The sequence below is a fragment of the Oncorhynchus keta genome, chromosome 33, assembly GCF_023373465.1.
Source record: "Oncorhynchus keta strain PuntledgeMale-10-30-2019 chromosome 33, Oket_V2, whole genome shotgun sequence".
Lineage (NCBI taxonomy): Eukaryota > Metazoa > Chordata > Actinopteri > Salmoniformes > Salmonidae > Oncorhynchus > Oncorhynchus keta.
Genome location: NC_068453.1, coordinates 9315953 through 9331988, shown reverse-complemented (window position 1 = coordinate 9331988; position 16036 = coordinate 9315953). Strand labels below are relative to the sequence as shown.

Sequence of the window (16036 nt, the reverse complement as noted above, 5' to 3'; positions counted from 1 at the left end):
GAGGAGGAAACGTCAACAAACGACTTCAAACGTCCTCTTTAAACACATTCTTGCCACTGATCGATCCCCTGACACCATTGTTAGATGGGAATGTCGTCTAAAGAGAAGGCTTATCCAGTTTGAAACCACTTTCTAAATCTCTTATTTTCCCCCCACTTGTTTGAAATGGCACACAGAAATGAGATATAGACTCACGGGAGAGTTTGCGTCATCGTTCGCTATATAACAGCCCCCTTTAGTTAGATTAGACAGTATCAAAGCCATCACATCAGTGACGTGCATTCTGACAGAAATGTATATATTACACGAGAGAAACTTGGCCAGTTAGTGTTATGGTGGTGTGAATAATATAATATGTCAAGTCGTGATATGGCATGATAAAAACGGTTAATTTGTCTATAAAGTATTCTTCTGAGGAGCAAATTACCTGAACAACATGAATGGGGTGTGTCTGTAACATCACTTTACTGCAGTCGTTACAGCACAAAACATCAGAGTTATAAGGTGGGCCTGGGTACAAAAACACAGACTCTTCCTGACACACACTGAGAGAAAACATTTAGATAAGCAGAGGAGAGATGTTCAGTCAGAGCAGAGGGCACACAGCCAGAGTACGCACACAGCCGTGAGCTCAGGCCTGACAGATCTGCTAGGGCAAAGGCAGCTGCTGCTATCGTTTTATCCACACTTCGTCTGGCTGTCAGTGGACAGGACTGAACAGAACCAGAGAAGAACCCCGGTCTGGATGTTGCCTTGTTGGTGTTGATCATCACAGCGCTCTACTCTTCGAAAGACGCAAGGATGCTAGGACACAAAATAATATCCCACAAACACAGGTGGGGAAAAATGCTACCTAAATATGATCCCCAATTAGAGACAACGATTACCAGCTGCCTCTAATTGGGAACCATACAAATCACCAACAAAGAAAAATAAACTCGAACACCACATAGAAATAATAAACTAGAATACCCACAGTCACGCCCTAGGCTCTCTATGGTCAGGGTGTGACAAGATAATGATTTATTTCAGTTTTTACTTCTTTCATCACATTCCCAGTGGGTCAGAAGTTTACATACACTCAATTAGTATTTGGTAGCATTGCCTTCAAATTGTTTAACTGGGTTTTGGGTAGACTTCCACAAGCTTCCCACAAAAAGTTGGGTGAATTTTGTCCCATTCCTTCTGACTGAGCTGGTGTAACTGAGTCAGGTTTGTAGGCCTCCTTGCTCGCACACGCTTTTTCAGTTCTGCCCACAAATTTTCCTTGATTGAGGTCAGGGCTTTGTGATGGCCACTCCAATACCTTGACTTTGTTGTCCTTAAGCCATTTTGCCACAACTTTGGAAGTATGCTTGGGGTCATAGTCCATTTGGAAGACCCATTTGCGACCAAGCTTTAACTTCCTGACTGATGTCTTGAGATGTTGCTTCAATATATCCACATAATTTTCCATTCTCATGACGCCATCTATTTTGTGAAGCACTTCCAGTTCCTCCTGCAGCAAAGCACCCCCACAACATGATGCTGCCACCCCCATGCTTCATAGTTGGGATGGTGTTCTTCGGCTTGCAAGCCTCCCCCTTTTTCCTCCAAAGATAACAATCATTATGGCCAAACAGTTTTTGTTTCAACAGACCAGAGGACATTTCTCCAAAAAGTACGATCTTTGTCTCCATGCTCAGTTGCAAACCGTAGTCTGGCTTTTTACGGCGGTTTTGGAGCAGTGGCTTCTTCCTTGCTGAGCGGCCTTTCAGGTTATGTCGATATAGGACTTGTTTTACTGTGGATATAGATAATTTTGTACCTGTTTCCTCCAGCATCTTCACAAGGTCCTTTGCTGTTGTTCTGGGATTGATTTGCACTTTTCACACCAAAGTAGTTCATCTCTAGGAGACTGAACGCGTCTCCTTCCTGAGCGGTATGACGGCTGCGTGGTCCCATGATGTTTATACTTGCATACTATTGTTTGTACAGATGAATGTGGTACCTTCAGGCGTTTGGAAATTGCTCCCAAGGATGAACCAGACTTGTGAAGGTCTACAATTTTTTTTCTGAGGACTTGGCTGATTTATTTTGATTTTACCATGATGTCAAGCAAAGAGGCACTGAGTTTGAAGGTAGGCCTTGAAATACATCAACAAATACACCTCCAATTGACTCAAATTATGTAATTTTGCATCATGTAATCGGAAGTTTCTAAAGCCATGACATAATTTTCTGGAATTTTCCAAGCTGTTTAAAGTCAACTTAGTGTATGTAAACTTCTGACCCACTGGAATTGTGATACAGTGAATTATATATGAAATAATCTATCTGTAACCAATTGTTGGAAAAATGGCTTGTGTCATGCACAAAGTAGATGTCCTAAAGGACTTGCCATATAGTTTGTTACCAATAAATTTGGGGAGTGGTTTTAATGAGTTTTAATGACTCCAACCTAAGTGTATGTAAACTTCCGACTTCAACTGTACTCTGTTTAGGTGACACACATTGGTTCATAGAAAGATAAATGGACTAGGGTTGCAAAATTTGGGTAACTTTCCCAAAATTCACTAGTTTTCCAGAAATCCTGGTTGGAAGGTTCCTGAAATCAGGAGGGAATAAGCAGGAAATCTGGAATTTTCCAACCCAAATTTATGGAAAAGCAGGGAATTTTGGGAAAGTTAGCGGAATTTTACAACCCTAAAATGGACTCCTCAATGTATCTCTCAATTCATAATTTATATTCTGAAGAATAAACTACATACCGATCAACAGTCACTGACCAATTATGGTAGGTCTCTCCCTTTGTGGTAGTTAGTTCCATTTTTTAAATGGAAATCTCCATGTGCCAGAGAAAATAACATTCACTAAGCCTCAGACACAAGCTGAGTCATTTTGTATTTAGTACATGTGAGCTATGCAGCAGGGAGACACCTGATATAACATGTGTATGAGAATGACTGAGGACAGTGGTTTCCCTGTGGGGGCTTGTCCCAAAATGACAGAGGAGGTTATGGGCGGGCAGATTTGTGGCCGCCAACTCTGTCTGGATGTATAATCTGCGCACCTCCCAGTCATTCCCATCAATGTGGCAATGACGGGAGACACTGTGTAGGGAAGAGACCACATCCTATCTCGTGAGGTTACACTGGCAGCACGGAACATCAGGAGCAGGAACAAATAAGTCAAGACACTAAACCTGGCATAACACCATCTCAGGTTGAGACATGAGCTCACTGTTTTGTATTGATTCACTGATAACTTACGTACACTGTCAACCGCTCTTCTTCAGTAGTTACGGTAATACTCGGGGGGCATTTGTGTAAAGCCAGAGACAATTATTACAAATGATTATATTATTACAGACTGTATGTCACTGATATAAAATGGGGAGTTGTTTTTTCACACACTATGGAAACGATGTTATTAGTCCAGACTGTGTTACAGTAGTGATTGATATATCCTTTATAGGTTTTTCATCAAAACATCCACCCAGAGATTCCTATCCATAAAATATCCTTGGTGGGCCTTTAGTACATTTTGATTTGTCTCAGCTTTTGTTTTCTCACAGCTGCATGAATGACTGTTACTTGGCTTTCTTGTTCCCACCCGAAAAGTGTTAACAATGTGTTCAATATGGTCAAGTAATTGAGAAAACACACACACACAATCTAATTATACGGCCAGTGATTTCACCAGTCTAGGTTTGGTTTCACAACATGAGGTTGCCGTCATTTACAGTAACCCACCAGACGACCAGGTCTGGCACCTAATGGACATACTTCAGGGTAGCCCATCCTTCGGGCCAAAACACTCAGTCTATATATATTCTGCGTGTGAAAGTCAGACAAGTGGATCATTTAGGGCCGAAGGCTGTTGTGAATCACACTCTTCCCTAACCTCCAAACACCTCTGTGTCACATTCTTAAACCCCCCCCCCACTCCCCTCGCCTCACTCAATTATAAAGTTAAGTTCAGTTGAATGTTGGGTTGTTGGCATGCAGACAAATTAGGTAAAACATTGAAGAATTGTTTTTAAACCAGTCTATTAGACCCATGGAATTTTCCACAAACTAAAGGGCAGCACTTCGAACTGAGAGGGGACATGAGTCATCCAATGCAGGTGTCATCATGTTTTTACCGAGGCTAGTTGTCACGTAACATCTGTGCTCAAATAGCCATCCTTAGTGAATCACCACAGTTATAATGGGAGGGACCTAAGAAGTTATTTGACCATTATAATTGCCAAAGGATCCTTGTGAAGTAGGGGGCGTGGCACTAATATAATGTACAATGTTACAGTGGTACCTGTAAAACATTTATCGTAAAACTTCGATCTGAGAGTAGAGGGTGAAAGGTCAAACAAAAAACATTCCCCACGACATTAGCCAGGAGAGAGGCCAGATGGATAAGTACTTAGATGTACATTGTAAATATGTACTTATATCAAGCTCTGATATGAGGGGGTAGAGTCATTCTAAGGGGGCACATCAATTATCCAACGCAACACATGGTGCATCCATCCCTGCATATGTATGATCTCTTCATTTTTATGATGGCCGCTCAAAGCTGCCACATCAAGGAAGCGGACAGCAGCGGAAAGACTTACGCAGACGAGGGGAGGAGAGCTGGGGTACCCTGACCCAGGCCGCTGTTCAAAAAGATCTCCTGGCATCGAAACCAAAGACAGCCTCTTCACATAAAACCCTGCTCAAAGATTAATTTGGCCTTGAGAGACAAACGAAGCACAGGCAAATTACTAACTGTAATCGCACACCTGGCCTGAGTGGATTTGATATGCCTCTTTCAAATCAGCATTGCACAACCTCAGAACTATTCCCGTACAATATATGTATGTGCTGTAGTAACTGGGAAATGTTCTGTGGATCGATGAAGCCTTTACACAATCGAGATCAAACCTGAAAGTTGAGGATGAATATTTTACATTGACATTTTAAACAGGTGAGTGAATGGATAACTACAGTACATATACCAAACCAGACTGTCAGAACATCCTCTTGTTCATCAGGCCATTCTGTGGTTTCTCTGAGGTCTTTAAATTGTGCTGGTGTGGTAAATGTACAAGTGTTTGGAGCTTCAAGAAAACACTTAACCTAGAGCCAACCATCTATCATCGCCATCTTCAAACCCACACTCAAATGTACACTAGATCCGAGGGATTTGTCATCTTCTTTGTAAGCAAACCACTGCACTTCGTCATAGCCGAGTCACTACACAAGATAAACGTGCCACGGCCTTTGTAGTTGTACAAATTGAATTAAGCCGTAGACATAACACACCTCTCCCAACATGACACACTGTTCCCAGAAGACAGAGAGACCAGACGACACACTGTTCCCAGAAGACAGAGAGACCAGACGACACACTGTTTAAGTTGTATTTACCGACCAGCCACCGCAAACTGTGCATCGGATGCTCAGTGTATCACATCGTAAGCCGTAACAGACTGCTAATGGGGCATGATAATTATGGTCATGGAATTCAGGGTCATCTGGCTTCCATTAGGATCCATCCTGATCCGAGTGTGTTTCCATGAGGGAAACATCTGTCTGGAAAACAGACAGGCAGCCTATTTTCAGGGATGGAAGTTTCCAGAGTGGAAGTTTCCTCAGAATACCGAACACCAGGTTTGTGATAGAGATGTATTGATGTATTGATGGTGAAGAGTCTGAACACTTTGTGCAAGGCACCTGAAAATGGTTTGTGGGTTTTTGAAGAGAGAGGCAAGAAAGATGTTAGAAGTAAGCAATGTCCGTGGCACTTCTAATTGAGGTAATGGCTGGCCATTCAGAAATATTTCAAATATTTCATCTTCGGAGATCTGCACAGTGTTCTGAGGAATACACTCTGACAAATGCTGAGAAAATACTGGGCAATTGGACACGACGTCTTACTATATGACCACCTTTAGTTCTAACTGGTGCTCTAATCGAGGAATCAGAATGAATGAAAGGGAACTCTTCACGCTTCCTACTCCAGTTTCCCTTCAAGCCATGATCAAGCAGGTGTCAACCAATATGAATTAATAACAGAACATGGCCACTACTTCACTCAGGGTCATCTATTTTACGTAAACACAGATATGAGTGTAGGTTATGTCATACCCCCCCAATGCATAGCCTAAGTAGAACAGACACTACCACTACCAAAACAATTGCTATTTCAATACAACTTTACTGTGGTGGTGCAATGATAGAGTCATGCAGCAGGGCTATTAGTGCTAATCAATTCACTAACCTAGCTACATTTCAGCTGGCGTCTACATTTGAAAAAAGTGAGAGCCAACATCAATGGGACAGACAGGGCCTTTGGCAGAGCCGGGCCTGCAGAAACGATCAGTGCGGCAGGGCATTCCTCTCTGTCTAAAAGGGAAAGAGATGTCACATTCCCATTTTCCAGGGTTAGGCTACAGTATACTGGGTCTTTGGAAAACGACCGCGGATGTAAGGAGGCAGTGTATGCAATTACACCCAGCAAAGTCACTTGATCCTGGGGTCGGGAAAGCTGTGAACCTCTGGTCATTGACCTCTTAGAGGAGGCATACATTGAGAAAAGATTGGTTGATACTTTTATTGAGTTCTAGTTCAAAACATTATGTTTCTGACCCGGAAGGGCTTCAATGGATAGTCAGGAGGCATAAAACCAGTTTTGCCATCAGTTTCATGATACATCCCATCAGTTTCATGTTCACAACATGATGCAACACGATGACAATTATTATGTAATTACTCATACCTCTTCTCATAATGCAGTTGCTGATTTCTCATGTCTTGATTTATGATGTTCAGAAATAGCTGTAAAAGTTTTTGGAAAGTCAAATGTTTTTTTTTTATGAGCTTTGTCCAGAAGTTGAACAATTTGAACAACTTTCCCCAAGTCGTACGAGCCCATATACTCATTCCATGACAGATTGCTGGGCGTTTGTCTTTGCACAGCTCTGATGGGTTTTTATTTTTTTTTAAATTTTATGCTAATGAAGCAACGGACAAATAAAACATTCCAAAAGTCTATTTGGCATCGGGAGTTTGGAGCAGATGGTCGAGGTCCTGGTGTTGATAGAACAGACGACTGGCATCACAAACTTTGTTTACTCAATTTAAAGTGGGGTTCAACAGGCAATTTGCATTGAGAGAGGTAGGCTTTTAAACAGCTGGTAACAGTAAATTATCCAGTTTTGCAAGCAGGGTTAAGATGTGATAGGACAGCCAAAATGTAATACTCAAGTATCCCTCCTAAAACACTGATCAATGAGGGGACTCTACAACAACAAAACAATTTAGTTCTAGTGGCACGTGAGGGAACTGGGAAATGTTTCATAGTGAAGGCCTAAATTAGGAAGGAGCAAAGGAAATGGTTTTGAACCCCCCCCCCATTTCCAGAGCCAAAGCCCTAAAGTGGCCCAATGGATTAACAAATAAGGAGAGAAGAAAGAAAGTGGGCAAAGCAAATGAAACAAGGCCGGGAACATAGAACAGGTGCTAATACTGTAGAGTTCTATAGGCCTCTGGAAAGTGACGGTTTCCTTCTCTATTATCATCTGTCCAGGTGAGAAAGTACAGGACCATAGAGTCAAGAATCTCCCAGAGTTGTTCTGACACGGCCAGGAGTCACCCGGGACACCCAGTGGCTGTAGTAAAGGGTGTTGGCCCGGGGGATTTATCGAACAGGAAGAGAAGGGCTGTAGGGAAATCCACCACTGAGTGGCCATTCGGACGTCGCAGTCCGCCACTCAGAGTTAAATGGGAAAGCCGAGGGCTGAAGAAAGACAGTTTACAGGTTGGGACTCTGCCTGTAGGTCCTCCTTACTAGAATTCAGTACGGATTGTACTTGCGTGCATACAACTACAGTATAAATGGTGTTGAGCAGAATTAAATGAGTCTAGATCATGTAAGACTGAATCTAAAAATAAACATTGAACCAATTGGGTGATTCATGGCATCGATCAACTGGCATAGATTCACTGAGCTGAAAGTCGTACTGTACATGTGTTATTGACTATCACTTCATGTTTAACCTACATGACTGTGTGAAAAACATACACAGCATTTTATAGCCTGATAACATGCAAGGCCCATTACAAGGTCATTAGCACCTCAGGTGGTGTGAGATAAGCCTAAGGGAAGGGTGAGAGCACTCTGTTTAAGCCTAAGGGAAGGGTGAGAGCACTCTGTTTAAGCCTAAGGGAAGGGTGAGAGCACTCTGTTTAAGCCTAAGGGAAGGGTGAAAGCACTCTGTTTAAGCCTAAGGGAAGGGTGAGAGCACTCTGTTTAAGCCTAAGGGAAGGGTGAGAGCACTCTGTTTAAGCCTAAGGGAAGGGTGAGAGCACTCTGTTTAAGCCTAAGGGAAGGGTGAGAGCACTCTGTTTAAGCCTAAGGGAAGGGTGAGAGCACTCTGTTTAAGCCTAAGGGAAGGGTGAGAGCACTCTGTTTAATTGATGACGCTGTTGTTACCATTCGTGCTAATGCTCATTTTAGGAAGCGTGGGGCAAGATTTAGAGCTTAAACAAGCGTGAGAATCTGATTGGATATACAGTGCCTTCGGAAAGCGTTTAGACCCAATAACTTTTTCCACGTTTTGTTACGTTACCGCCTTGTTCTAAAATGTATTAAATCGTTTTTTCCCCTGATCAATCAACACACAATACCCCATAATGACAAAGAAAAAACTTTTTTTTTTGGGGGGTTTTTTTTAAACAAAAAACTGAAAAATGTCATTTACATTAGTATTCAGACCCTTTACTCAGTACTTTGTTGAAGGACCTTTGGCAGCAATTACAGCATCGATTCTTCTTGGGAATGACACTAGAAGCTTGGCACACCTGTATTTGGGGTGTTTCTCCCATTCTTCTCTGCATCTTAAGCTCTTTCAGGTTGGATGGGGAGCGTTGCTGCACAGCTATTTTCAGGTCTCTCCAGAGATGTTTGATCGGCTTCAAGTTCAGGCTCTGGCTGGGCAACATTCAGAGACTTGTCCTGAAACCACTACTGCGTTGTCTTGGCTGTGTGCTAAGGGTCGTTGTCCTGTTGGAAGACAAACCTTCACCCTAGTCTGAGATCCTGAGCGCTCTGGAGCAGGGTTTCATCAAGGTACTCTCTGTACTTTTCTCAGTTCATCTTTGCCTCGATCCTGACTAGTCTCCCCGTCCCTGCCGCTGAAAAACATCCCACTGCATGAAGCTGCCACCACCATGCTTCACCATAGGGATGGAGTCAGGTTTCCTCCAGGCATTCAGGCCAAAGAGTTCAATCTTGGTTTCATCACACCAGAGAATCTTGTTTCTCATGGTCTGAGAGTCTTTAGGTGCATTTTGGCAAACACCAAGTGGGCTGTCATGTGCCTTTTACTGAGCAGTGGCTTCTGTCTGGCCACTCTACCATAAAGGCCTGATTGGAGGAGTGCTGCGGAGATGGTTGTCCTTCTGGACAATGTTCTTGGTCACCTCCCTGACCAAGGCCCTTCTCCTGACGATTGCTCAGTTTGGCCGGGCGGCCAGCTCTAGGAAGAATATTGGTGGTTCCAAACATCTAACATTTAAGAATGATGGAGGTCACTGTGTTCTTGGAGACCTTCAATGCTGAAGAACATTTTTGACATCCTTCCCCAGATCTGTGCCTCGACACAATCCTGTCCCAGAGCTTTACAGGCATTTCCTTGGTTTATGCTCTGACTTGAACTGTCAACTGTGGGACCTTATATAGACAAGTGTGTTTCTTTCCAAATCACGTCTAATCAATTGAATTTACCAGATGTAGACTCCAATCAAGTTGTAGAAACATCTCAAGGATGATCAATTGAAACCGGATGCACCTGAGCTCAATTTCGAGTCTCATAACAAAGTGGCTGAATACTTATGGAAGGTATTTCTGTTTTTTTATTTCTAAAAACCTGTTTTCACTTTGTCATTATGGAGTAATGTGTGTCCATTTTAGAATAAGGCTGTAATGTAACAAAGTGGGAAAAGTCAAGGGGTCTGAATACTTTCCGAAGACGCTGTACATCAGCCATCAAAGGTCATGGTCATTTCGTGCAATATTAGCTCTACTGACCTGTACTGTATTTCACAAGATTTATTTCTAAGCACATGTGATCATACACATACACATGCATGTCGATGTTGGCTCTTACACTACCGCACACCTGAGGAAAACAATAAAAGGAACAGGCAGCTCCTTTTGGCAAAAGAGGGAGGGGAACCTTCTGCAGACTATACAAAGCCAGAGCCCAAATGTCAGCACAGCCACTGCTTTCAATGAGGCCCCGGTACAGAGGAAGAGAGAGAGAGAGGGAAGGGAACATCAAGGGGGAAAATATTTTGGAACAGCTGGATGCGGCACACCCCGGCTCTATTTATACCGTCAGAAGGGAGCGAGAGAGCCAACCTCTGCCGTAGAACCAGTCCCGGGCAGCTGGCCGCCTCGCTTTTGATGTCTCACTCAGACCAAACCCTGGCCGGGCAGCTCCATCCTCATAGCCCGGGGCAGATCCACTTCCTCACCTGGAAAAGGTGCTCCGTTTAGCATGGTGAAGGAAATGGTTTGACTAGAGAACAATGTCGTAGTAGTATAGTGGTAGGGTCACCTGGCCTGACCTCTTTTTACCCAGCAAGAGCTGGATAGGGCATACTGTACAAGAAGGAGTGACAGGGAGTCACTCTGGGAGCTACGAGAAATTGCAAGTGTGGTGTGAGGGTTTTGAGTGTGGTTTGAGTATATTGCTTCATGTCCAGTAAAGCAATAAATTGAGGGAGTCTTCCCAGTGTGGCTATACGCCCTCTCTCTAAAGACAACATTAATCATTATTGGGTGACGCAAAGGCACTCTCAAGCTGCTTTCTCACAATCTGCACTTTGTATACTGTCCTTTATACACAACCAAGTCTAATATGTTGCTTTAAAACTGAATTTACAGCCACCAAGCCCCCCAATGTATACAACACTTACAGCCACTTTATGGGCAGTTGAAGGAATAAGACAAAAACACTGTTCCATTATAATGGTGAGACTAAACATTTATCGAAACTCTCTAAAGGACTATGACATCATAAATGCATTCTTCCTCTAAAAAGGCTTAGCCATCCTCAGTTGCCCAAACACCCCTATCAATTTGAGGACAGTTAGAAACGTTATTGTGAAACAGCACAATGCTCCCATGATGCTGTGGATAAATGTTTGTGCAGGTTCTCCTGCGGTGCTGAGGGGAGATTCCAGGCATCAGTAAATCTGGACATGGGATGAGCTGCGGTACCTCACACAGCAGTTTGTCCGGTAACACCGCGGTCAACCACGGTCAATCGTGGTCCACCTAGTCCACACACCCCATGGGCCATGGTCTGGCCTGGTTCACCATTACCCTAGGGGGAGCAGAGGGCGAGCCAAGCACAATGACAGCATGCTGATGGATAAAGGACAATACTCCATAACTCACAGGCCACAGTAAGCCCCACACCCTCTTAGATCACCACTGACCATGGTTCAATCGCTACCACAAAAATGAAGTCCGTGTGTTAGGGTTGCTGCATGTAAGCCATGGGTCCTTATCAATGCAATACATAGAGCTACAATATCCACTATCTACGCAACATAATGTAGTGAACACATTCAGTGTAATTATAGTAGTGGGCAGATATTAATACCATTAAGTCATATGATATCATAGTGACCACATGCTATGGTATGCGTTTAGGGAAAACAACAACAACTAATAGGGGTATTCCTGTGAAATCATGTCTATATTTAAGTTCCCACAATTCCCTCAGAGACATATGATTGTCTCCACACAGTGTGACGTCTACATCCGGTGAACCCACGGCCCTCCAACCTCCCTACCCATGAATCACTGGTCTGCAGTCCATCCATCATCCTTGACTCAATAGCTAAGCCCCCTCCTCCCACTCACCTTCCCTTCCTCAATTGTTTCTGTTTCTGGGGAGGGCTGCAAGAGGAAACACAGGCACTGGCCCATTTTAAACTGCCAGTGGAATCCTACAAGAACTAGATGCCAATGAATGCATAGGAGCACAGTGCAATAACACACTGGTTGAAGCTAGCAGGTTGCCTAGCGATTAAGAGCATTGATTAAGAGCATGGGGTTTGAATCCCCATGCCCGGCAAGGTGGAAAAATCTGCTGTTCTGCCCAGTTAACCCCCAACAACAACTAATCCCCTGGCGCCGATGACGTGGACGTCGATTAAGCCAGTCCCCCGCACCTCTCTGTTTTAGAGGGGTTGGGTTAAACGCGGAAAGACACATTTCGATTGAATGTACTCAGTTATACAACTAACTAGTGTCCCTGACATGTCGCAAAGGATGAGAAGGCCACAATATAAAAACACCCGATGACAGCGATTCCAGTTACTCATAAAACAGTGTACAATTACCGGGTTTATCTTCTAGTTTGACAGCACATAGATCATTGGAATGGCAAACCTAAATCATTTCGAACAGCCCTTTCAGTGGTCAGTCAATGAGACAGCCTTATATGACCAAAGTAAATAGGAAAGTCGTTTTCACTGTGCTCAGCATAGGACGGCCTGTTTCCGCGACGACCCTGCATTCCCTTAGCCTCCTGCAATTCTAAGGAGCTATTTCCATGCTGTCATGCTTCCTGCATATCCCAACTGCTGTGCGGTGTCTCATTGTCTCATGGCGTAATGCAACATAGTAATTTTGGGGGTTTCTCTGACTCTGACGGGTTGACCATTTCACCAAATATGTAGTGTACAGTATGCAAGGGAGGGAAGAGGGATTCTGGGCACAGAGCAGTGAAGCGGTGTGGTTGTTACTTGGACCTAGCGTGTCGGGAGTCACTGACCGTTCATCATACTTTAACTACTGGGAGCGGGAGTCCCATTGTGAGTGAGATGGAGAGCACAGGTCAGGGTCTGGGACGTGTTTCCCTTTCCTAGTAGTCAAAGGTCTCCGTTGAACATGAACTGATAGCCATAATCTCACCGTTAGTTAATGGGAACAGTGAACCGACGGTGGTTTCACCAGAGAGATAAGAATGGGTATCACCATCAAAAAGCTAAGGAGCTGTCCGTGACGTCTTGCTTTGAAAATTAAATGTTTTAAAATGCGGTGTCGATGAATGAGCTGCTGATAAATACGGAGATGAAAACATTTCAGGATCACGATGATGCTTCCAGGTTTCCTAGTTGACCTCCTTGATCCTAGAGTAGCTTCACAATCAACAATGGGCATCAATCACACTGTGCTGACACATCAGAGATAGAATGATTTGACTTTATCGCACAAGAACTGGCTTCCTTCCGATTAAAGATTGATGCCCAACACCTAATATCTTCACTCACAAATGAAGTCCGACACCAGTTGACTAAATGGGGGGGGTTTGTTTGACCTGCAGGACCAGACGTCCAGGAAGTTTCAATTAAATAATCTCTCACTTACCCTCTATTAGTCTCACAGGCCTGTTTGGCACGCAGGGATAATGTCTACCAATGCCTAAAGCCACTGTATGTGTGGGTGAGTTAGCCTAAGTGAATTCACTCAGGCCATTGTGTTTGGTTAGGGGGATGGAATGTAGTGTAAACTTTAGCCTAGTCAACCTTGATTGGTTTTACTACCATACACTATGTACATTGCCCATCTCATACACTGCAGTATTTCACATGTTTTCTTCAAAATAAACAGCAGTAAAGCAAAAAGGGGGCCATGTCCCACTTAAGCACTATGGCATGTAGGAGAGGGAGTAGCGTAGGAGAACCAACAGGCAGGAACCTCCGCCCCCCCAACCCTCTCTCGGCGCTGCTATCTTTTCAACTTTCGCCTCTTCCTGTGTCTATTTAACAGCTTGTCAGTCACATGAAAGGTATTTCCTCTGAGTCACCGCCTGGTCCCTTTTGTCATTACAGAACCACAGAGCCACACATACTGTAGAGCCTTCAAACATTTCTTAGCGCACAATGCCTTCCCAGGCTCCCCGAAGGCTGGCTGGGCAGCTCGCACAAAATAACAGGCATTTTTTTCTACACATAGATTTTTTTAGAGATGAGATTTATGCGCCTGCATTTTGCTTACAGTACGTTGGCCTACTTAGGACAACAACATTTCCATAAGGTCCTATGACGTTTTTTTTGTGTGAAGGACAGATGGGGGTCATATGGAAACGCCACGAGAGATATCACAAAGAGATCACGCAAAACTGCAACTCCCTCATCATGCCATTCTCTGAGTCACAATCTTTTTATATAAAGTGACTTCAGAAATGTTAGACAGTAACTATAAAAAGTACACTGACAGAGGCTTAAATTGAGGCCATGGTGACATAAACAAAGAAACAAAGAGGTTATGTGGTTTATTGGAGTATTTGTTTGAAGAATCCTCAGGGACATCAGATGGAAATGGTGGACCCCCCCCCAGAGGAACCTAATAAGTCTCCCATCTCTGACCCGACAAGGAATGCAACAAATATGATGACTCCGTCATGTTCCAACCTGACAACGGCTCAACAGAGGTTATGTTATCAATGGTTAAACAATGGCCTTCCATATCTCCTGTTTTCTTTGGCTGCTCACCATGAAGTTCTGACATGCCATCTGCATATAAAAAAAAATGGATCTGGTAAAACTGGACTTCAGCTGTGGTCATCTGATTCTATTCTGTTCCAAAGTTAGTCATCCACGGCTTGTTTATTTTTTGTCTAGAGGAAGGAGTCCAAGGATTTCCAGGATATACGTACTGTACATGTACCCCTGAACAAATACCGGCTGATGATATAGGAAATGGTGCTCAGGAAACAACGGCATAATTCTGAAATAATAAATGAATAGAATATTTATTTGCAGTGTGCCCGTTATTGTACAGTCATAACATGATCTGTGTATGACAGACACACTTTGCCAACAAATATGTGCTTCTCTGTTGTTAAATGAAATAGGCAGACAAAGGCCAAAGTGACTTCAGAAATGCGATGCACTGCTGCACACACCACTTGTATGTCTTTATGGGCCATATAAGCTAAATGAAGGTGAAACTGCAAAAAAAAAAATGTTTTTGACCATTTCTGGGTTGTTTAGCTGATTGTAATAACGTCATTTCCACCACACTTGCCTGCTGGGCCTGTTCCTATTGAGGTTAATGAAGAACATTCTAAAAGGTGTTGAGGGGCTATAGGGTCATAGTTCATTAGCCTGGGATTACTCTGGCTTTGTTAGATAATTCTCAACCCTAACCCCTAATGTGGCTCCACAGATCAGCCTCCACACACAGCGATATCTCCACTCGGGTTTCTGAACCCTTACATAAAAACACAAAGGGGAGGAAAAACAGATTAAACTTAATTTGTCTAATTCTAGATATTGTAGCCAGCGTGAAGGATTGTACCATCACTCACACTGGGTCACATGAAAAACACGGTTCTCTCTCTCTCTCAACTTCAGCATGAGAAGCTTTTGAAAATGAGACTGGTTGTGAGACTAATGCCAATACTCAGAGGTCATTTGGAATGTCTTTTCAAAGGTGTAAAAGGACTCTGTGGTTCTCACATTAGAGGTGAATTCATAAGCATACACTGTTTTTTTATACAACAGGTGCCAAAACGGTCTAGAGGCCATGTTGTTTTTGACTATATGAAAAGGTACGGTGTAAACAAATGGAGTTCATTATTGCCTGGAATTGAGCCTTGATCACTGACCAGAAAATGCTACAGAAGTTCACACTAAATGGACATTTAGTGGTGAGCCTGGAAAAACCACCAAACCATGTCTTTCTGATACACCCAAGGAAACCTCATTTGTACATGTTGCTGTTTCACTGTTAAAATAAACAAAACATGGTAATAACAACATAAAAGCAAACAAGTGCCGAGTTTCCCATTAATTACAACAAATAAATGCTCCTTGAATGTATGAAACATTACATCAGGCTCATGTGGTTTTCCATTCAATGAGCAATTTCCAGCGGTTTTTACTCAGACTGGAATGTTTTATGGCTGACAAAAGTGAAAGGGGGAAAAATAATATTTTTTATTTTTTTTAAAAAGAGACAAGCACTGTAAAGTCAATTCCAATAT

General features: G+C 43.2%; 1 protein-coding gene across 1 annotated transcript in view; it reads right to left on the bottom strand.

Moving 5' to 3' along the window:
* Positions 1-16036, bottom strand: part of LOC118365930 (synapsin-3-like) — a 124483-nt gene that overhangs the window by 26932 nt on the left and 81515 nt on the right.